The sequence below is a fragment of the Mauremys reevesii genome, linkage group 14 (genome assembly GCF_016161935.1).
Source record: "Mauremys reevesii isolate NIE-2019 linkage group 14, ASM1616193v1, whole genome shotgun sequence".
Lineage (NCBI taxonomy): Eukaryota > Metazoa > Chordata > Testudines > Geoemydidae > Mauremys > Mauremys reevesii.
The window spans coordinates 32,149,781-32,172,943 of NC_052636.1; the positions used below are offsets into that span (position 1 = coordinate 32,149,781).

The following is a 23,163-nucleotide window of genomic DNA, read 5'->3' on the forward strand; positions in this document are numbered from 1 at the left end:
ACTGTTGACTCAGCCAGCTTCTCATCCACTGTAACCCCTAGGTCCTTTTCTGCAGAACTGCTTCCTAGTCTGTAACAGTGAATGGCATTCTTCGGTCCTAAGTGCTGGACTCTGCACTGGTCCTGGTTGAACCGCATCAGGTGTCTTGTGGCCCAATCCTCTAATTTGTCTAGGTCCTCTGGGCCCTATCCCTACCCTCCATCGTATCTACCACTCTTCACAGTTTAGTGTCATCTGCAAACTTGCTGACAGTGCAGTCCACGCCATCCTCCAGATCATTAATGATTGCGGCACAGGAGTGGAGTGCAAGGGCTGGAGTGAAGGGGGCACAGTGCAGGGGTTAGGGGCTCAGGAGGGGGCAGGTATTGGGGTGCACGAGGGGGGCAGAGGTTAGGAATGAAGGGGTGTAGGGATTAGGGGTGCAGGAGGCGGAGCAGACATTTGGGGCAAAGGGACACAGTGCAGAGGTTGGGGGGAAGGGAACGTGGGTTGCCTAGGGAGCCCATGGGAGCCAGGGGCACCAAAATACAAGTTTGCCCAGGGTGCCATTTCCCCAAGGCCGGCCCTGCCCACATCCCATCCAAACACTCAGTAGGAAGGGAGGGAGCTCCAGCCAAGGTGTCAATCATCATCTGTAGGAAGCCAGGAGTGAGATCTGCTGGGGACTGTCCTGAGCTCACAGGGTCTGTGTGGGGAATCCCAGCGGGTTCTCTCAGGCACTTACAGTTTCTGGGTTGGTTTAATGTTTCCTCACCTGTGCAGGGACTTCCCAGGATCTCGCTTTCCACTGAAACAGGGAGAGCCAGGACCCACGGCTCTTCCCCTCCTTCCAGCTGGAAGATCACAGAGGGTTGAGAAACTGGAAACCCTGCTCAAGGGAAAGAAAACAAAGGAGATCAGGGGAATTCATAGGCCATTTATCATCATAAAAAACATTCTATTAGTTTAACCCCAGTCCATTTTAAACAATAAAATCACAGGGCCAGCTCCCCAGGTGCTCAAAGGTGCAGAACACTCTGCTTAGGAGGGATTTAACTATCCCCATCTTTGCTGGGAACACACACAGCCAGACACTCATTATCAAAGAGGCTCCTAAAAAACAGAGACTGGAACTGCATTTCCCAGAAAGTGAAGACTCCAGACAGAGGGCAAGTCTCCCTGGCACTGCTTCTTGCTGACAGACAGGTCCAGAGCCAAAGAGAGAGTCCAGGGGAAGCTGGGAACAGGAAGCATGGGCTGGGGGGTTCAGTGGAGTAAGGACCAGGAAGGGCAGGGATATCACTGAAGGCAGGATCTCAGCAGCATTAGATGTCAGGAAAGCACATCCTGCGGCATTAGGGAACCTAGCGAGTCAGGTATAAAGGGAGGGAGCATAAAAACCACTGTGTGGAGAAAGTTGGCAAATTAGATGGTGTAGTTCAAGAGCCACAGCCCAATTCTTCTGCCAAAGGAGAATGTGAAAAATAAGAATCAGGCCATGTGACTTCAGGAGGGACAAATTCGAAGATCCAAAGAACATGCAGAGAAGAGAGACGGCGGCTCTTGCAGGTGGGGATGGAAAAGGAAGAGTCTCCGTGGTTCATGGAGCCAATTAGTTCATCTTATCATTCATTGATCATTGTTATGGTGATCTCATGTTATTTCAGATGTAGTCACTGTGTACGAAATAGATTTAAGTTGTAGGTAGAAACAGAAGTAAGACAGGTAGAGCCCTGCACGGATACAAAATTTATATCTGCATCCGATCTGCGATCCGCAAAAATGGTCCATGGATATCTGCAGATTTTTAGGGCTCTAGGAACAAAATTTGTACCCACAGCCGATCCACAAAAATGGTCCAAATTCTCCACCTGGAGACGTGATCAAAGCGAAGGGCTAAGGCAATGAATCCTAAAATCTTCTAATATAGGCTGGAAGGGACCTCAAGAAGTCATCTACTCCATTCCCATCGCCCTGTGGCAGGATCAGGTGTAAATATGCCAGAAGTTTGTCTGACCTGTTCTTAAAACCCTCCTGGGACAATAATTCCACAACCTCTCTTTGTAATCCATTCCAGCACTCCCCTATCCTTATCGCTGGAAAGGTTTTTGTATTACCCACCCTCAACCTCCCTTGCAGCAGATCAAGCCAATTACTTCTCCTCCTACCTTCAGTGGACGTGACGAACAATTAATCACTGCTCCCTTATAACAACCCTTGACATATTTGAAGACTGTTCTCAGTTCCCCACTCACTCTTTTTTCAAAACTAAACATGCCCAGTTCTTTCAACCTTCCCTCATAAGTCATGTTCGAGGACCAGGAGGGCGCTTTTTCCTTCTGAATGGAGACGCGCAAGGTGAGGTCAGAGAAAAGGATGTTGGAGTAACTGAGACAGGAGAGGATGACTAAGAGCTCTCGCTGCACGGATGGATAGGAAAGGCCAATTGTTAAGGATATTAGGCAAAAAGAAAATGCCAGGTGTAGGCACAGCCTGGATAGGAGGCCCAGAGGGAGCTCCGTGACAAAGGTATTGCACAGTTAGGGGCCTGAGTGACAGGCAGCACAATGGTGCTGTCTGCGGCGGTAGAGAAAGAAGGTGGGGGGAGGGCTTGGGGGAAATATTAAGAGCTTTGCTTCAGCTGTTGATCTTTAGCTGATGGCTGGACATCAGTGAGGAGATGAGAGAGAGGGGCTGAGATTTCAGTTGCGACAGAAGGAGACAGGCCAGGAGCAGAGAGGCAGAACTGGGAGTTAGGCGCACAGAGATGGTAGCTGAATGTGTGTGTGCGGATGAGATTCCCCAGAAATAAAGTGCAGAGGAAGAAAAGAAGAGGCCCAAGGACAGAGCCCCGTGGAACCCAAACAGAAGGCTGGAACGGGGGTCAGCCGGCTCATTCTAAAGACACTCTAATGCAGCGACTGGAGGAGGAGAAGGATGTGACTCATCATGGACCTCTTGATGCCACCTGGCAGAGGGCACAGGGTGCCTAATGTTTTTCTGGGATCCCATGGACCAGGCACACACATATTCGTTCACCCAAAGGTGGCGTGTCAGGTGTCTGTCGAGGAACTAGTTAGGTAGGTCTTAGGTAGCTCTTAAAAGCTTTGCCAGTCCAGCTCTATTGTTGAAGGTTGTGAAAACATGCACACACACATGCGCACACACGCACACCATCCAACATGGCTCTGCTGGCCAAAGCTCAATTACAGACACAGCTATAGCGGCAAAAGCATCCATTTTTTAAAACAGCAAACTAAATGCTCATAAGCTACATTAATGCAGAGTTAAGGTTGCCCAGTGCTGTCTCCTGCCTTGCACCATATGGACGGTGAGTAAACTTAAACCTCTGCAGACCAGGAAATGAAAAGTTAATGTAAACTTTCCCCCAACCCTTAACCCTGTAGCTGGCCAGAACCAGTGAGAATGGTTCTGTGTGGGCCGTGCGAATCCCACATTTATCTGCATGCCTCCAGCTGTGTGCACTGGGCCAGCTGTAGCTGTGACTGGCTGATGGAGGGATTGGTTGCAGCAGCTGGGCAGAGCTGTGCCTGTGCTATGCAGAGAGGTGCATGTGAAACTTGGGGGTCAACTCTGCCTCATTTCCGTGCTGAGTGTTGTAGGCTTTGTCAGCAAAGGTGCCCAAGGGTGTGTTCTTGCCATGGGGGTTGTCAGCACCCTGGTGGCGTATGTTCGAGTGATCTGTGGGGCTTAGTGAGGGGTAAGTGAAGGCAGTGACTCAAAAGGAAAACTCAGGTTGAGGGCAAGGGGGTAGTAACACTGTACAAGTCTCAGATGGCCTGGGTGCAGGAGGTTCAGTACTGGAGAGCAGGCCGTGAGGAGGAAGTTGCTGTTTGCTATGATGGAGTTGAACCCGAATATTATCTTAGCAAAGAGAAGAGCATATTAGACATTCTGCTGTACTGCTCTGTTCCCAGAGCGCTCTGCAACAGGGGAGGGGAGAGGGCTAGTGTGGGTGTCTCTGGCATGTCGGGGTAATGCTGAAACAGGGCAGAGCAGAGGTGGAATTGTGGGAGTGGCATGAACCTTAACTCTGCGTTTCCCCTTCTAAAAACCGAGGGAACAGGAATCCTTACCCAGCGAGGTCACATTCTCACAGTTCTCCTGCATGACCTCCTGTAGAGGGCTCTCTGAGTGGGGTCCAGCAGAGCCCCTCTTCCCTGGTGAAATACACAGCCACCTCCTCGAAGGTCACCGGCCCTGAAAGAGCAAGAGCCCAAAACTCAGTACCTGCTGCCCCACTCACAGCCCCACTATTCATGGAGGAAAGGAGCCAATCAAATGGAAGCTCTGAGAGAGTCAGCAGAGTCCTATCCCCACACTGCTGAGAGCAGCCAGGAGACATCTGGGTGAGGGGATGAAGTGAGAGCCCCTCGTCTCTCCCAGCAGATCCACCACAGACCTATTCGCCAGAGGCTGATACAGGAGATGGAGCCCCCAGTAGGGTCCAGGCACAGCCCCATGGTGGGGAACCCTAACACCCTCCCCACTGCCAGCAGCTGGATGTGAGGGGCCGGGACATCTTCCCTACACCTCCCTGCTGGGTGCCCCCTTTCCATGTCACACCAGCCCCTGGCTAGCAGGCTGAGGGTTCAGCACTGGAAACCTGGTCAGCTTTCCTAGCCCTGCCCAGGGAGTTGCTTTGTCTGTTTCCTGTTTCACAAATTAGGGAATTTTCTCCCCCAACACCCAAGTGTTTGTTCTGAGGATCTAGGCCCATATTAACATAAGAACATAAGAACGGCTGTACCGGGTCAGACCAAAGGTCCATCTAGCCCAGTATCTGTCTACCGACAGTGGCCAATGCCAGGTGCCCCTGAGGGAGTGAACCTAACAGGCAATGATCAAGTGATCTCTCTCCTGCCATCCATCTCCATCCTCTGACGAACAGAGGCTAGGGGCACCATTCTTACCCATCCTAGCTAATAGCCATTTATGGACTTAGCCACCATGAATTTATCCAGTCCCCTTTTAAACATTGTTATAGTCCTAGCCTTCACAGCCTCCTCAGGTAGAGTTCCACAAGTTGACTGTGCGCTGCGTGAAGAAGAACTTCCTTTTATTTGTTTTAAACTTGCTGCCTATTAATTTCATTTGGTAACCCCTAGTTCTTGGATTATGGGAATAAGTAAATAACTTTTCCTTATCCACTTTCTCCACATCACTCATGATTTTGTAGACCTCTATCATATCCTTAGTCTTCTCTTTCTAAACCCCTAATCATTTTAGTTGCCCTTCTCTGAACCTTTTCTAGTGCTAGAATATCTTTTTTGAGGTGAGGAGACCACATCTGTATACAGTATTCGAGATGTGGGTGTACCATGGATTTATATAAGGGCAATAAAATATTCTCTGTCTTATTTTCTCTCCCCTTTTTAATGATTCCTAACATCCTGTTTGCTTTTTTGACCGCCTCTGCACACTGCGTGGACATCTTCAGAGAACTATCCACGATGACTCCGAGATCTTGTTCCTGACTCGTTGTAGCTAAATTAGCCCCATAATGTTGTATGTATAGTTGGGGTTATTTTTTCCCAATGTGCATTACTTTACATTTATCCACATTAAATTTCATTTGCCATTTGTTGCCCAATCACTTAGTTTTGTGAGACCTTTTGAAGTTCTTCACAATCTGCTTTGGTCTTAACTATCTTGAGCAGTTTAGTATCATCTGCAAACTTTGCCACCTCACTGTTTACCCTTTCTCCAGATCATTTATGAATAAACTGAATAGGATTGGTCCCAGGACAAGTTCCAGCAGGTTTGTCACACTCTGTCCCCACTCCCTATCCTCACCCAGACCTAACTCCCAGAAGTTGCCACCTCTTCAGTATTTCCTGCCTCTCTCCTCCAGCAGGAACCCACCAGCAACCCCCAATAACCCCTACCTGAGCTGGCTCCACTGCAGCCATTTCTCCTGTCCCATGGGAGGCTGGGATGAGCTGGAGCGAGAGGTGGGCGTCATTCTGCAGCCTGGCAGGGCGAGAAGGGCAGTTGTGGAGGTTTCAGAACAGGCTTCAGTTCATTTCAAATCACGATTCCCCCAGGCCCTTTCCCTGCAGACAGAGATTGTAGATTCTGCCAGGCTGGGAACATGCTCAGTCCCCACAGTGCAGCACAGACCTGGCCCCCGGCCCCTCCTGTCCCCCTTGTGCTCCCCCCAGCAGCAGTAACAAACCAAGACATTTTGAAGCCCTCCCAGCAACAGGGTGTGAATCAAACCCTGGACCAGACCAGACCCAAAGGAGCCCCCTTGGGGGGGGTCCCCTGACCCTGCCCCCAGGGCAGCGCACTCCTGCCGCAGGGGGAACAGGGAGAGTCCGGGGCTGGTTCTTCCTCTCTCTGCTCCTCACCTCGGTCACAGGGCAGTGACCCTGGGCAGGGACGCTGCAGTGACTGTGCGGGGGTCAGAGATCTGGGAACCTGCCCCCTCTAATTTCCCCTCACACCTCTCCCATCCCCTCCCCACTTCCCTAGCGCCCTGCCGGGCTGGGAGCCGGGTCACCGCCCGTTCGGGGCTCCCCGCGGCTGCCCCGCTCCGCCCGTGCGGGGAAGGGGGCACCGGGCGGGGGGACCCGCTTCACCCCCCGGTACCGGGCACAGCAGAGCCGGGGGGGGGCGGCTCAGACTCGCTGCGGGAAGGATCCTCCCGGCCTCAGCGCTGCAGCAGCTCTGGGCCCCCGGGGGCAGCGATGGGGGGGGGCACCGCGCAGAGCCGGGACCTGCCCCGACCCCCGGGCTCCGTCACCGGGAGCCTCAGCAGAGCCCGGGTGGTTACTAGCCGGAGAAGCCCCCGCCACCGCCGGGCCCAGAGGGGTTAATGCTGGGCTCCCCACCGCACAGACCCCGCTGGGGAAGCAGCAGCTGCTCAGCTCCCAGCTCCCGATGGAGGCAGCAGCGTCTGGTCTCTCAGGAACTGCCGGGGGCTGATCGTCCCGGTTCTTTGTTCTCCGGCTCCTGCCTCCTTCCTCCCAGCGCCTCCCCCAGTCCCAGCTGCCCCAGCCCCTCCCCGTGCCCCGCAACCCCACTCCCAGCTGCCCCAGCCCCTCCTGTGCCCCGCAACCCCCGCTCCCAGCTGCCCCAGCCCCTCCTGTGCCCCGCAACCCCGCTCCCAGCTGCCCCAGCCCCTCCTGTGCCCCGCAACCCCCTTCCCAGCTGCCCCAGCCCTCCCCGTGCCCCGCAACCCCCCGTTCCCAGCTGCCCCAGCCCCTCCCGTGCCCGCAAGCCCCCGCTCCCAGCTGCCCCAGCCCCTCCCGTGCCCCGCAAGCCCCCGCTCCCAGCTGCCCCAGCCCCTCCCCGTGCCCCGCAACCCCCGTGCCCCGCAACCCCCGTTCCCAGCTGCCCCAGCCCCTCCCCGTGCCCGCAACCCCCGCTCCCAGCTGCCCCAGCCCCTCCCCGTGCCCCGCAAGCCCCCGCTCCCAGCTGCCCCAGCCCCTCCCGTGCCCCGCAACCTCCCCGCTCCCAGCTGCCCCAGCCCCTCCCGTGCCCCGCAAACCCCCGCTCCCAGCTGCCCCAGCCCCTCCCGTGCCCGCAACCTCCCCGCTCCCAGCTGCCCCAGCCCCTCCCGTGCCCCGCAACCCCCGCTCCCAGCTGCCCCAGCCACTCCCGTGCTCCGCAACCCCCGCTCCCAGCTGCCCCAGCCCCTCCCCGTGCCCCGCAAACCCCCGCTCCCAGCTGCCCCAGCCCCTCCCCGTGCCCCCGCAAACCCCTGCTCCCAGCTGCCCCAGCCCCTCCCGTGCCCTGCCAAACCCCGCTCCCAGCTGCCCCAGCCCCTCCCCGTGCCCCGCCAACCCCCTGCTCCCAGCTGCCCCAGCCCCTCCCGTGCCCCGCCAAACCCCCACTCCCAGCTGCCCCAGCCCCTCCCCGTGCCCTGCAACCCCCTGCTCCCAGCTGCCCCAGCCCCTCCCTGTGCCCCAAACCCCGCTCCCAGCTGCCCCAGCCCCTCCCGTGCCCGCAACCCCCACTCCCAGCTGCCCCAGCCCCTCCCGTGCCCCGCAAACCCCGCTCCCAGCTGTCCCAGCCCCTCCCGGTGCCCTGCAACCCCCACCGCTCCCAGCTGCCCCAGCCCCTCCCGTGCCCCGCAACCCCCGCTCCCAGCTGCCCCAGCCCCTCCCCGTGCCCCGCAAACCCCGCTCCCAGCTGCCCCAGCCCCTCCCGTGCCCCGCAAACCCCTGCTCCCAGCTGCCCCAGCCCCTCCCTGGTAACTGGTTCTGACTTATTTCCTTGGTCCTGAAAGAGAACAACAAGGACCTGAGTCTCCTCCCTGTCAATAACCCCCTGCTCAGCCAATCAGGGTAGAGACTGAGGACGGGAGGCTGAGGGTTCTCACCAGAGAGCCCAAAGGATGGCCCAGGTCACTGGTGGGGATCACTGCCCGAGCACTATTTCAGCCCCACATTTTTGGGTGGACCTCCCACAGTGGGAGCTGCAGAGCACTCCCCCGCAACACACACACACACACACACACACACACACACACACACTCACCCCTCCTGGTGTTGGGAGGGGAACAGGTGAAAGGACAAAAGAAGCAAGAGACAAAGAGTAAGGAGGGAGGAAGAGGTGAAGCAAAAAGAACAAACCCCAATGTCCCCAGTGATTCTAAGGGACAAAATCCCAGGTGCAGAATAAAATTCTGCCTCCTTAACCTCGTGTTTTCCATGCCTAGAATTCAACTGTCACCAGATGGATCAGACTGAACAGGTTTCAAACCTCCAGGAGGCTCTTACCTTCTAAACAGGGATGGCTGTTTTCTAGTAAAATCACTGAAAGGGAAGGAGAAAACTCGAAAGAGGTTCCTCTGGCGCTCACGTCCGTGAACCCGAATACTCTCTCAGTCCTCAGAGAGAGACCTGGAGAAGGAGACTTGCTGGAGCAAAGCCACAGGGGTCTCTGAGGTTTCCCTGGCCCCTCGCCCTTGTCCTACCTGGCTGATGTCAGCATCTCTCTGTGAGGTCACCACCTCCCCACCACCTTGGACCAATAGTCTGAGGTCCTGCAAAAGGCCTTTGTGATGTCACTGACGCACCCCTCCCTTGCTGTGCCAATGTCCTGCCCCTGGCCAGGCACTTTGGAGGTTTGAGCTACTCCCTGTGGATCACCCCACTCAAGGAGCGTTCGTTCTAGGCAGCAAGCCGGCTAGACAGGAAAACATCAGACGCTGCTCCCAATGCTACACTCGGTTTTTCAGAAATTAGTCGACTTTATGGCCAGAAGAGACCATTAGAGCATCTAATCTGACCCCCTGCGTATCACAGGCCTCCTGTATGACACAATAGCTACTTTGGGGGCAAACACATTCCAGAAAGGCATCTTGTCTTCATAAAATGACATCAGGAGATGGAGAATCCACCACTTTCCTTGGTAGCTTGTTCTTGTGGTGAATCATCCTCGCTGTTGAATTTTTGTGCCTTAGTTGTAATATGAATTTATCTGTCTTCACCTTCTAGCCATTGGGTCTTATGCCTTTCTCTGCTAGATTAAAGAGCCCTTAAATACCCAATCTTTTCTCTCCATTAAGGCACTTCAATGAAGTCACCTTTCAATCTTCTTTTGATAAGCTAATCAGGTTGAGCTCTTTCAATAGCTCACTAGAAGGTATTTTTTCCAGTCCTCAGAACATTAGGTGGCTCTTTGCTGCCCCAGCTCCAATTTCACAACATCTTTTTCAAACGAGGACACCAAAACTGGAGGCAGTATTCCAGTATCAGTCTCGCTGATGCTGTGTCACCTCCTGTGAAGTTATTGATATAATCTGTAACTGTATAGATCACCATTGCGACCACCAATATTTGCAGCCAATATTACAGAGAAGTGGTCGTGTAAGGGGTCTATGGAGAGGTTCTGACTGGCAGATTATAATGATGCTATCTCTAGACGTGTATCGTTTTTTGTAGTTGACGTTATGAATATTGGCTCTATGCTGCCTGTATTTCAAACTTGTGCTCTGCTTCAGGGAATGATACCTTTGTTTAATTGATGAAAACATAAACTAGACACTTAGAGGATTGGAACTGATTTCAGCTGATGGACAGGTTTGCTAGGTTTTTATGCATTTGGACAGTGAAATGTTGAGTGTTCACATTCATTTCAAGCATCCTTGTACGGTGGAGCTCCTGAACATAATGGAGAATAGAAATGATTTTTTTTTTCAAGAGGGCACCTGGGTTTGAACCAAGGACCACTTGATCTGCAATCAAACACTCTACCCCTGAGCTATGCCCCCATTACAACAGGAGTATGGAATCGTGATCTCCAGGACTTTGAAGGACAGACCCTGCTTCATCGAGCTCCTTTGCCATTCCCAGACCACAGGTGGTTTTAAAAATGGGGTTTGATTAAACTTCTTAAATGTGGTAAACACCACAGCTTGCACACCCACCGATATAGCTTCTCCCCATGACAGAGCTGCCACCTCCTGGGGAAGTGGATTGACTACACCAACAGGAAAGCTCCCCCCCCCCCTCCCTCAGCATGGAGCAGTGGTTCTCAAGCTGTGGATCAGGAAAGCAAAGTGGGTCGTGACCCTGTTTTAATGGGGTCACCAGGGCTGGTATTAGACTTGTTGGGTCCTGGGGCTGAAGACAAAAGTCTGAGCCCCCCCACTCAGGGCTGAATCCCTCAGGCTTTGGTTTTGCCCTCCCCCCACTGGGGCTCAGTCTTTGGCACCCCCCGAGTGGAGGGGCTTGGTCCCTCTTTCCAGGGCTATGTATTAAGTTATTTTGGCAGAAGGAGGTTGCAGTGAAAGGATGTTTGAGAAACCCTGTCATAGAGCATCTCCATTACTGAGCTGCAGCAGCATAGACTCACTGTTTGAAATATTGACCTGGCCTTAGCCTCTGAATATGTCTAGGCTTGGCTCCCTGTGGCACTGTTGTGATCAGACCCTGAAAGTACAGCCATGGAGACACCACACGCCAGCCTTGTCTAGCTGGCAAGGATCAAACCTTCACAGAAAGGCCCCCATGGTGTGTTAGCCCAGCTGCCTAAGGCCTCAGCCACAACCACTTAACACAGGGGCCTTTCTACACTCTGGTTCTGTTCTCACTGAAGGGTCATTACAAATTGTTTGCTCAGACCCGCTTCCCCAGCACACTCACTGCTGTGCAGCTCTGTACGTGTGGCCATGGCTGAACAGCCAGAGTTCCTGCCCATTTCCCCAGTGGCTGGAGCATGGCTAGAGTGTGTCTGTGGTTAATGATGTTGCTGTAGATTGTTCATTCCCTGCCTTGGCAATTCAGACAGTCCCTTTTCCCGTTGTATCGCCAGCACCTCTGGGAGTCCAATAACAGAGGCAGGTTTTCTCTGGGCACTGAGATTTTTGAGGGCGTTGGTGGCTCCTTTCTTTCCTCACCCTGGAGTAAACTCAGCTTTTTATTCCATCCTTGATGGCTCATGGAATAACAAAAGCAGCATGAAGAGGAGAGTGAATATCTCACTGCCAGGGGGAAGGTGGACGCATTCCCTCTGTCTGACCATTGCCATTGCAGGAGAGAAGGTTTCAGTGGAATCGAATGCCCTGGCTCAGACAATAGACACAGGGAGGTTTTGCTGTTCATGGATCTGTGCAAAGGAAATTGTGTGTCTGTGTGAAAATGAGGAGGAATAATAAATGCCCACGTGGTGGTGCCTAAGGCAAAAGGGAACCCTAGAGGATTAGAACAGGATAAGTTCTCAGGCAACATGTTTCTTACTTTGCCCATCTGTTAGTTGTGATGATTATCGATGGAAAGATTTTGCCATTGGGTCGTGTGTTTACACAGAAATTGACATTTACCAACAAATACGTAATTCTTCCAAGCCTGCCTAGTCTGCTGGTGGTGAGTTTAGAGGGACACACTCACTCTTCCCACCCCCCATGCCAGGCCTGTGCTCTCCAGAATGTCAACTTCCCACAGAGCTGGGATCCTTCCCTCATCTCCCCCCAGACCACTGCCCTACCCCCACTTCTGGGGTCCCCTCCCAACACTGTCCAACTCCCCTGCTGGCAGGATCCCTTCCCATTCCTTTCATTTCCTGCCTCCCCTCTGAGCAAAAGCTCTGCATTGTTCCCACACTGGGAATTGAACCCAGGCCACCTGGGTGAAAACCAGGAATCCAAATCACGAGACCATATGGGACTTGTATAGTCAATAGCATGTTTACACATTCACACCCAATAATTCAAAGTAGCCATTCAAAAAACCTTCAAAAACAGACTTCAAAGAGAAATTGCAGAGTTACAATTGATTTGCAAACTTAACACCATTAATTTGAGCTTGAATAAGGACTGGGAGTAGCTGGCTCACGACAAAAGCAATTTTCCTCTCTTGGTATTGACACCTCCCCATCAATTACGGGAGAGGACCACATCCACCCTGACTGAATTAGCCTTCAACACTGGTTCTCCCCTTGTACGGTAACTCCTGTCACTTCATGTTCCAATCTATATTTATGCCTCTATCTGCAATTTTCACTCCATGCATCTGAAGAAGTGGGCTTTTACCCACGAATGCTTATGCCCAAATAAATCTGTTAGTCCTTAAGGTGCCACCGGACTCCTCATTGCTTTTAATTCTAAGCTGACCTTAACCCTTTCAGTACCCTTACAAACTCAGATGCTTCTCACCACAGGCTGGCTGGTGGCTTTTCAGCCAGGCTCTCCCCTTTCATCAGCGCTTCAGTTGCTTGGTGTGGGGGTGTCTGTAGATGTAGGTGACAGAGAGAGATAAAGCCTGGCAAATGTCTCTCCTTTTATCATGTCCTTTCTTCCCTCATGGCTTTGTCCCCCCTCCCCCCTTCAGAGTCAGGTGAGCATCACTGCATCTCTCCAAGCAAGTCTGAGCAATTCCCCTGGGGTGTCCTCATGCAGGTGAGTTATTGCATTGTAGCTCCCTTGCTGGACAATGGCTGTCGATGGGTTGTTTGACACCCTGTCTGGGTGTTGGTTACTTTCCTTGCTGGTGCCACTGGGGAGCTAATATTTGGCTGACTCCCCCACCTTGCAGCACAGTGACAACCACACTGCACAATTCTCATAACTTCATATGCATGAATGGTCTACATCTATGGGTAGAGAAGTGACTTTCAGCAGATCATATCCTTTCCCTGATACCTTACAAGTCATGCTCTATATGTAAGATCACGATGATATGAAAATGAGGATTAAGGGGTTACAGCCGCTCCCCCAAAGGTATAGTATGTCACACTGAGATTCTATTTTCCTTTGTTCTGTAACAGCATTACAGAGATCCAATGACTGACCAATGGCATTTCCAAGTGCTAAAATAGCAAGCGGTGTTGGTCTCTCATTGGCCATCAGCGACTGAAGATGTGGTTTAATGAGCCGGATCTTCAAGGCGAGGGTGGCTCTGTCCACTGCCTTCCGTTGCGCTGCTGGGCCTCAAGTCCCTGGTGGCCAATATGTGATGCTGGGAGAAGAGAGTGGGGTGGCAAGTGGCGGCAGGACTTTTGCCACCAGGGTCTAGCTGCCCAACTTCCTCCTTGTACTGCTGGCCCCCCGTCGCCTTCAGGTAACCCAGGAACTACGGCAGGAATAGGGCGAGGAAGCAAGTAAAGCCGAGCAAGGAAGGCAAAAGTGAATCTTGTCTTCATGGGCCGCTCGCAATGACGTCCTTTTTCTGTGCCACAGCTGACAACAACATCCCAGACGGAAAAGCAGGAGGCCAAAAAGAAACCGAGCAGCTGCTGAAGTAGTTCAGTTGGGAGCGTGCTAGACTAACAGGCTCTTCTATCCCCCTTTGTGCACAGGTGGGATGTTTTCTGAAAATGCAGCAGTTCCTTTAACTGCCACGAGTCGCTCATTTCAGGCTATGCAGCAGGAAAAGGCAGCATGGGCTTCTGCACCGAGTTGGCCCACCTGCCCTTTCATTCTTCTCTTGCTCTTTGTCAGCAAGGGGAAGAAAAAGAAGCTCTCCCTCAAGCTGGAGTCACAAGGGTGACGTAAGGACGACTTCCTGAGCCCCGGCTCCAGTCTTCTGCTCTGCCCAGCTGACCCATCGAAGGGCTGTCACCACTTTCTCCAGGTTTGTCCATCGGTCTGTGCTAGGGTGAGCAACAGCCAAGCAGATGGAGTTTCTGTAGTGTAGTGGTTATCACGTTTGCTTTACACGCAAAAGGTCCCTGGTGCAGAAACATGCTGGCTTCCTTTTCCCAGATCCCCTTGCTGTTCAGGAAGGCCTCCTCCTTCTCCTATTGGCCTGTCCCTGGGATAACTCCAACCCCTGCATGACAGAGGGTGCTGACAGCAGTGGAGAAAGCACCTTGGCGGCAGGCTGGAGAACCTAGAGGAGTGCGGCGTATCACCTTTTGGAGGCTTGTGGCTTGGCCTCCTCTGCTGTTGGAGGTTGGCTGGGGGAGGCCGGCTCTTCCTGCTGGCCTCCTCTGCGTGACTTGCCAAAGGAGGAAGTGAGGCAGGAATGGGGGAAAAGAGGAAAGTCGAGCTGAGGAAGGCAGGGCAGAAGCGAAGCACCTCAGTGCGGCTAAGTGGGGTTAGTAGAGCGTCACCATTTGTTCTGCAAAGCCGGGGGAGGTGCGGTTGGCTGCTGGGAGGCAGAATCCTGTGCCTGCCTCTTGGCTTCCCAGGGGTGGCTCCTTGCAGCCCAGGAGAAGAGGGGTTCTAGGGGGAAGGAAAAGCAGCAATGGCGAGGCTGAGTGGGCTCCTTTCTGGCTGACATGGTGGGCTGTGGTGGGTCTGGGAGTTGCCTGTAAGCCATAAGTGGACTTGGTGGAGTGAAAACCGCTGCTCCATTCTGGCTGACCTGGGGGCTTGGGAGTGGGGGCAGGGCGCTAGCTGTGAGCAAATGGGATCCAGGAAGCCCCAGCCTGCCCCTCCAGGGGCCCAGTCTTCTTCTTCTCTCCTGCCATGGGGAGCCCGGCCTAGAGCCTGCCCAGCATGCACTGCAGCTCGAGCATTAAGCCTTCCTGTGGCATAACCGAACTGCGGCCTAGTGTAATAAGGTGTAAAATTAAGATTGTGAATTTATCTTTAATTTCCATGGTAACTTACTTTGCTCTTTTATGCCTACCACTTATAATCCTTAAAACTCCATCTTTCTGTAGTTAATAAATCTGTTTTACGCTGTACTGAAACTGGTGTATTTTGCTTGAAGTTCTTGGGAAATCGCAGCTCCATTACAATGCTGGTTCATGTACTATTCACAGTGAGGGAGAGGTGGACCCTGTGTAATAAGCTCACACTGATCAGGCTTCTGATTAAGGCAAGATGGTATGGTCCAGGGGTGCAAGGCTGCAGAGCTGGGGGGAATTGGCGGGAGGCTCTCTATCATTAGTGTTATGAGTGGCTGGGAGAAGCATTCATGTAACAGTTGGATGTGTCCCTACCTGTAGATGTCTGTGTAAGTGCAATATCTGCCAGAGATTCACAGCTCCTCACAACATCATAGTGTGAGAGGGAGCCCAGGCAGTGGGACACAGGGCTCAGGTGTCCCACTGTTCAGGTTGCATCCCATAGATCCCATCATAGACTTTCAACAACCACAGCAGATGTTCACTGAAACAGTGAGAGAGATGGCAAAATAGTGATCTCCAGTGCCTGCAGACATCAAATTATCAGGAATTCTGCGCACAGAGAGGACCCTGCAAGTGGAAAATGCCTTTGGAAAAGACCCTTCTCTCCCCAGCTGTGGTCGTACAGTGCTTAGTGCTCTGCGTTGTGGCCTCAAGAGCCATGGATGCAAGTTGAGTTATGGCGACCTTTTCCTTGTCTCCACGTTTCTTAGGTGCCTCCTTCCAACACTTGTCAGAAAAAACTACCGATTTCTTTTGGAAGCATTGCAAGGCAGAGGCAGTCCTCTCTGTTTCCTCAAAAATTGATCAAAAGGTGGGAGGAGTGGACACATTTCGCAAGGCACTACTGGGTGCTACATCTCTAACCTTGAGGAGCTTGGTTTGTTTTCCTTAACCAAAAGAAGGTTGAGAGGAGATATGATTGCTCTCTTTAAATATATCAGAGGGATAAATACCAGGGAGGGAGAGGAATTATTTCAGCTCAGTACTAATGTGGACACGAGAAGAAATGGATATAAATTGGCAGTCGGGAAGTTTAGGCTTGAAATTAGACAAAGGTTTCTAACCATCAGGGGAGTGAAATTCTGGAACAGCCTACCGAGGGAAACGGTGGGGGCGAAGGACCTCTCTGGCTTTAAGATTAAGCTTGATAAGTTTATGGAGGGAATGGTTTGATAGGAGAACGTGATTTAGTCAATAGGTCAATAACGTGCGACCACTGGTATTTAGTACCGAGGGTCAATGTTGGGCTATTGAAAGTCTTTTTCCTGAGTGTCTGGCTGGAGAGTCTTGCCCGCATGCTCGGGGTTCAGCTGATCGCCATATTTGGGGTCGGGAAGGAATTTTCCTCCAGGGTAGATTGGCAGTGGCCCTGGAGGTTTTTTCGCCTTCCTCCGCAGCATGGGGCAGGGGTCGCTTGCTGGAGGATTATCTGCTACTTGAAGTCTTTAAATCAGGATTTGGGGACTTCAACAGCTGAGTCAAGGGAGAGAATTATTTCAGGAGTGGGTGGGTCAGCTTTTGTGGCCTGCATCTTGCGGGAGGTCAGACTAGATGATCATAATGGTCCCTTCTGATCTTAAGTTCTATGATTCTATGATTCTATGAACCTCCACTTTATCTGGCAGGTTCCTCTGGGACTTTTCTCCCAGCTGCTCCATTTTTCATCAGTGACAATCAAAAGGAAGATGACATGACATCTGTGTGCAGACATCCCCAGCGAATCACAAGGACGTGTGGCGCAGGCTTTTGTGTCGCAGCAATTGCAGTTGAAGCAACCACCATGCTAATGCCAGTCACAGCAGCCTTTTCATCAGCTCCAGGCTTGTGATCTGATTCTTTCCAATGTTTCTCTCCAAAGAAACCTTTTCCTTAGCAAGCAATTACTTGGATACCAAGGGAGGTCTCTTCTGTTTCCCGGAAAGACACAGGAAAATGTGAGCAGGGGAGACAAAAGTCATAGAACAAGGCACCACTGGGAGTTGAACCCAGGATCTCCTGTTTACTAGACAGGTGCTTTAAGCCAGCTAAGCCATGGTGCCTGCCTCAAGAAAGTATTTGCCACTGTTCCATTTGATGGTCCAGGACAACACCTGCAAATTCCAAACTACAGACGTTCCCCATTTCCCTCAAGACTTGCAAGGAAGAACTGGCAGGCCAAGCCAGGATCTCCTGCTTACTAGGAAGACACTTCAGCCAGCTCTTCCCAAAGATCACTATCCAGAGACCTTTAAACAGACACTGCAGATGTTCACCGACAAAGAGATGCCAAAATGGAGTTCTCCACTGCCTGCAGCCATCATGCTACCAGGAGTTCTGTGCACAGAGAGGCCCCTGCTGGTGGGAAAGGCTTTGGTAGAGACTCTTCTGACACCAGCCATTCTCATATAGTGTTTAGCGCTCTGTGTTGTGGCTTCAGCATCCAGAGATGCCAGTTCAGTTAGGGGACATTTTTCCTGTCTCCACATTTGTCTAATGGCTCCTTTCAACACTTGTCACCAAAAAGACCTGTTTCTTTTGCAAGCGATGTACAGCCAGGCAAAGGCAGTCTTCTCCATTTCCTCAAAAGATCACCAAGCTGTGGGGAGAGGAGACACATTCAGCCAAGCTGGATGCTGAATCTCCTCTTTATTCAGCAGGAGTCTGTGAAGGACATAAATCTCCATTGTGTAGAGGTCAAGAATAGGAGTTTATTACACACAGTGCTGGCGGAGTGGGCTTATTAGGCTCAGAGACACTATTAATTAATTAATTACAATAGAATATATAGATTTTCCATGGGTGAGGGAAAGTGACGGCGAAGGCAGTTCCAAAACCTAGGATAGGTTTTGCAGCAAGACAAGATAGCACAGTAGCCAATGGTTAACAGGTCACATAATGTCTCCACCCATGGTCTCAAGTTAGCAAGTTAACATTTCATTAATACTTTGATAATATGTTATTAGTATAAAATATATATGTTGAATTCTGATTTGAGGTCCATAGGAATGGAGCAACTCCTTTGATTGTCCAACAGGTACATTCCTAGGGGTTAAAGCAAAGAAAGAGTGAAAGTATATGGCAATAAAGATTGTTTTCTGTGTGTCTTAAGGCAGGCATTGGTCCCTCGGAAGGGAGGTGGAAGGATGCCATATCTTATACTGACGTGCCAACTTTTCATAAACTCAAGGTTGGCTCTGTGGGAAAACGTCTCCTACAGAAGAGACTAACACAATAGGAACAGGGATTCTTTGCTCAATCTGCAACTCTGAATAAGACACAATTATTTAGTTCTTAGCTCCAACACCTGCCAATTTGCTGACCAGGCCTATCTTAGCAAGCAAGGCTTTCTGTTTACCCAGCTTTCTCTTAGCTGATCACTATTTGCTAGGCCTCTCGTCCCCTGACCATACTCTGGATTTTGGGTCTGGAAAAGAGCTGGCACAAGCCATAGACCAGGTTGTTATATAAAATGCACATGGATTTTAACCCTTCACATACAGTAATAGCAAAATTCTTGGTTCAGGCTTGTAGCAGTGATGGAATAAACTGCAGGTTCAAATCAAGTCTCGGGAGTCCATCCACAGCTGGGATGGGTCAGTCAGTCCTTTGTACAGAGCTTCAGTTTGTAGCAAAGTCCCTCCAGAGGTAAAAAGCAGGATTGGAGACGAGGCATCAGCCTTTTATAGTTTCTTGCCATGTGGTCTTTGCTTTCTTTGTCACAAGGACACTCTATCCAGCACGTGGCACAGAAAAACCTTAGAGTTCTCTCCATAGGCAGGTCCCTGCAGACCTTGCTGTGTCACAAGGTGTATCTGCCTTCTCTCAGTGGGTCGATTGTGTAGCTGATAGTCCTTAATGGGCCATCAAGCAGGCTAGGCAGAACTGACACCAACTTGTCCGGGGTGTTCCCCAGAAGCATATCACAAGTTTGAAATATCGACAGCATAGAGCCAATATTAATAACGTCAACTACAAAAATGATACACAACTAGAGATAGCATCATTATAATCAGCCAGTCAGAACCTCTCCATGGACCCCTTACACGACAACCTTTCTACAATATTGGCTGCAAATATAGAACAGTGGTTGCAATGGTGATCTATACAGTTACAAATCATGTCAATAACATCACAGGAGCTGACACGGCATCAGTGAGACTGATATTGGAAAACTGCCTCCAGTTTTGGTGTCCTCATTTGAAAAAGATGTTGTGAAATTGGAGCTGGGGCAGCAAAGAGCCACCTAATGTTCTGAGGGCTGGAGAAAAATGCCTTCTAGGGAGCTATTGAAAGAGCTCAACCTGTTTAACTTATCAAAAGATTGAAAGGTGATTTCACTGAAGTGTTGAAGTGCCTTCATGCAGAGAAAAGATTGGGTATTAAAGGGCTCTTTAATTGAGCAGAGAAAGGCATAACAAGACCAAATGGCTGGAAGGTGAAAAGGGACAAATTCATATTACAACTAAGGCACAAAAATTCAACAGCGAGGATGATTCACCACAGGAACAAGCTACCAAGGAAAGTGGTGGATTCTCCATCTCCTGAGGTCATTTAATGAAGACAAGATGCCTTTCTGGAATGTGTTTGCCCCCAAAGTAGCTATTGTGTCATACAGGAGGCCTGTGATATGCAGGGGGTCAGATTAGATGCTCTAATGGTCTCTTCTGGCCATAAAGTCGACTAATTTCTGAAAAACTGAGTGTAGCATTAGGAGCAACGTCTGATGTTTCCCTGTCTAGCCGGCTTGCTGCCTAGAATGAACGCTCCTTGAGTGGGGTGATCCACAGGGAGTAGCTCAAACCTCCAAAGTGCCTGGCCGGGGCAGGACATTGGCACAGCAAGGGAGGGGTGCGGCAGTGATATCACAAAGGCCTTTGGCAGGACCTCAGCCTATTGGTCGGAGGTGGTGACCTCACAGAGAGATGCTGACATCAGGCAGGCAGGACAGGGGCGAGGGGCCAGGGAAACCTCAGAGACCCCTGTGGCTTTGCTTCAGCAAGTCTCCTTCTCCAGGTCTCTCTTTGAGGACTGAGAGAGTATTCAGGTTCACGGACGTGAGCGCCAGGAGGAACCTCTTTCAAGTTTTCTCCTTTCCTTTTAGTGATTTTACTAGAAAACAGCCATCCCTATTTAGAACGTTAAGAGCCTCCTCGAGGGAAGGGGTGTCATGGGGTGTCACAGTTCGGATGCTGGTGGCCCCCCCATGTATGGAAGTTCCCGCCCCCTGCTCTGTGTTCGCAGGGCCGGAGAGCAGCATTCCACGTCAGTGATTTGCTCCTGGCTGCCGGAGCAGAGCAGCAGGCTCAACTGCCAGAACTTCCTGGAGCTAGGAAAGGGGAGGGGCCCAGCCTCTGTAGCAGAAATGCAGGGCAGGTAAGTTCACGGCGGGCATTGTGGGATACTGGCAGAGGCCAGTTATGGTGATTTAATGACCAGCAGCATTTACACTGGCACTCTGTCACTGTAAGTTTGCTGCAAAAAGCTCTAGGCCTCTCATCGAAGTGGTTTTATTTTGTCACCAAAACAGGGCAGTTTTGTCGCCAGACGTGGCATTGCAGTGTGTACACCAGCCACACCAACTTGCCGACCAAGGGAGCGTTGTGTGTTCTTCACACACCCGAGCAATATATTTCTGCTGAAACAACTTTGTAGTGCAGACCTGGCCAAAGATTCACTCAACACACACAGCTTGCAAGGAAAACGTCACCTGCTCCTCTGCTTTGCAGAATCCAAACACAAGGAAAGCTTGTCAGGGCCTGGTGGAGATGGCAGGGAGTCAGGTGTGGGCAGACACTATGTCTTACACCCAGGCAGGCAGCATGGCTTAGCTGACTAAAGCCCCTGCTTTGTAAATAGGTGATCATGGGTTCAACTCCCAGTGGTGGCTGTTGGGGCACCTGCTATTGGCTACTGTCAGAGGACAAGATTCAGAGCTAGATGGGCCTTTGGTCTAGCCCAGTGTGGTTTTTCTCATGGTTTAAATTACACTCATGGGCACTGATAATAGAGTTACTGAAAGTTTGGGAGTTAGGCGCTGATAGATCAGTGGTCCAAGCCCCTTGTAGACACCCCCCCTCCCTCTGGGACAGGGGCAGGTCTGAGCTCTCTCACCAAATGCTCATTGGGGCCGCAAGAACCTGAGTGGCTCATTTCATTTGCACCCTGGGTTGAGTCCTGCTCTGTGCACCGTGTCTGAGAATGAAAATCCTAAACCACCCTTTGAAATGACAAATGCAGCAGGACATGTCATTGTCCCAGCCCCAAAGCAGACAGACCAATGGAGAAATGCCGTCGAGTCCAAGGTAATACTTCACTGCGGTTTTACCATTTCCACTTGCTAACCTCCCTCCTATCTGCCCAGCCCAGGTGTCCTCTGCCTCAGCTGCTGCTCCCGGCCTGCTCTAGAGTCAAACATGCAGGGCCCCCAGGGGAACAGAGGCTGGGACAGGGCAGCAGCCTGGGCTGTGCTGGGCAGATGCTGGAAGTTCTCGTTCCCTGAGAACTGGCCTGGCTCCCTTCTCAACAGCAAACAACTCAATTCCACGCCCCCTCCACAGAAAAATCAGCCTGGAGCTAAGGGCAGCAGGGGACGATTCCCTCGAGTTCCCACCGAGGCAGGAGAGAACCCAGGGCCTTTCTAGCAGAGCTTATGGAACTGACGTGGGGAAACCAGCCTTTAATAACAGGCAGTTCAAGTTTAAGCTCAGTGTTTTTAACAATTTTTACAACCTTAAATCACCCTTCAATCGCAGTGTCACTATCCATAACATTGCTTCAGCCTTATAGGTTCCCAAGTGCAAAACTAAACATCTCTTCAAACACAAGAGAGTGCAGATCAGTCAGTGTTCAGAGTCATCCCACATAAAAGAATCATGTTGTGGTACATATTGGCCTCATCATGTGGCCGTTCCCTTTCCCTCCGCTCTGTTAAAAGGTTTAGTATTTTGCACAGAAACTTTCTTCCCTCAGGAGAGACCTGGGAACCAAGGCTGCCAGATAAACACCTTTAAGAGGAGGCGTAACCTGTCAAAAAATGATCTCCCTCCTTCAGTTCAGTGACAGCCTGAAATGTTACTTATCCCGGCAGAGCCGGAGGATTGAAAGCAGCTACATCAAATACCTGTGTAGCTAGCAGGAATGAACACAAACACTCCCTGGTACCTGAAGAGATGTTTAGTTTTACCCTTGGTAAACTAGAAGTCTAAAGGCAAGGAAGGTGGTGCCATAATAAAGAGTGAAACACAAAACAATTATCATAGTTATACCCATAGTGACTGCAAAATATTTCTATATTCTTCTTCTTATCAGTGTATTATTTTCTCTGGCGTCTATACATTGACTATACTTTGACCAAGAAATTTGAATCTTGATAAAATAATCGACTACCCCTGGTTACGGCAATGGACTTGATACGCACTCGGGCGTCCCTACCCAAGTTCAGGTACTAACAACAGTGGCTGCCTTTTAGCCATAGCTTTTAATCAGGGCAATACACTGATCCTGTGAAATCATTTCCCAGCCGGAGTCCATCGCCCACATTCCTTAGGGCATTGGGCCACCATGTGGACGTTTCATTTCCCTCCTCAATTTCACACAGAGACACAATTTCCCTTGCACAGATCCATGAACAGCAAAACCTCCCTGTGTCTCTTGTCTGAGCCAGGGCATTCGATTCCATTGACACCTTCTCTCCTGCAATGGCAATGGTCATGCAGACAGGATGAGGCCACCTTCACCTCTGACAGTGAGATATTGGATCAGCTCTTTCTTTACGCTGCTGTTGTTAGTCCATGAAACATCAGGGATGGATGCAAGGCTGAGTTCATGCACCAACCCCCTGAAACATTTCAGTGCCCTAGAGGAATCCTGACTCCGGCTATTGGCATGATCTGGTGGAGATTCGAATAGGAACGGGACGGTCTGAATTGTCAGTGTGGGGAATGAACAACAATCTATAGCAATGTCGTTATCCACAAACACACTCTAATCATGCTCCAGCTGGAAGGGAAATGGGCAGAAACACTTGTTGTTCAGCCATGGACACACTTACACTAATGCACAGCCAGGAGTGTGCTGGGGGAGCTCGTCAGAGCAATGTGAAGTGACAATTCAATGAGAACAGAATCATTGTGTAGTGGAGCACCTATACACCAA

The 23,163-nt window shown here is 51.1% G+C and overlaps 2 non-coding genes across 2 annotated transcripts; both read right to left on the reverse strand.

Moving 5' to 3' along the window:
• Window positions 1-10,153: 10,153 nt before the first annotated feature.
• TRNAC-GCA lies at window positions 10,154-10,225 on the reverse strand. The gene has a single exon. It is a non-coding gene; the product is annotated as a tRNA-Cys (tRNA).
• A 6,769-nt stretch (window positions 10,226-16,994) lies between these two features.
• TRNAT-AGU lies at window positions 16,995-17,069 on the reverse strand. Its single transcript has one exon. It is a non-coding gene; the product is annotated as a tRNA-Thr (tRNA).
• Window positions 17,070-23,163: the final 6,094 nt, after the last annotated feature.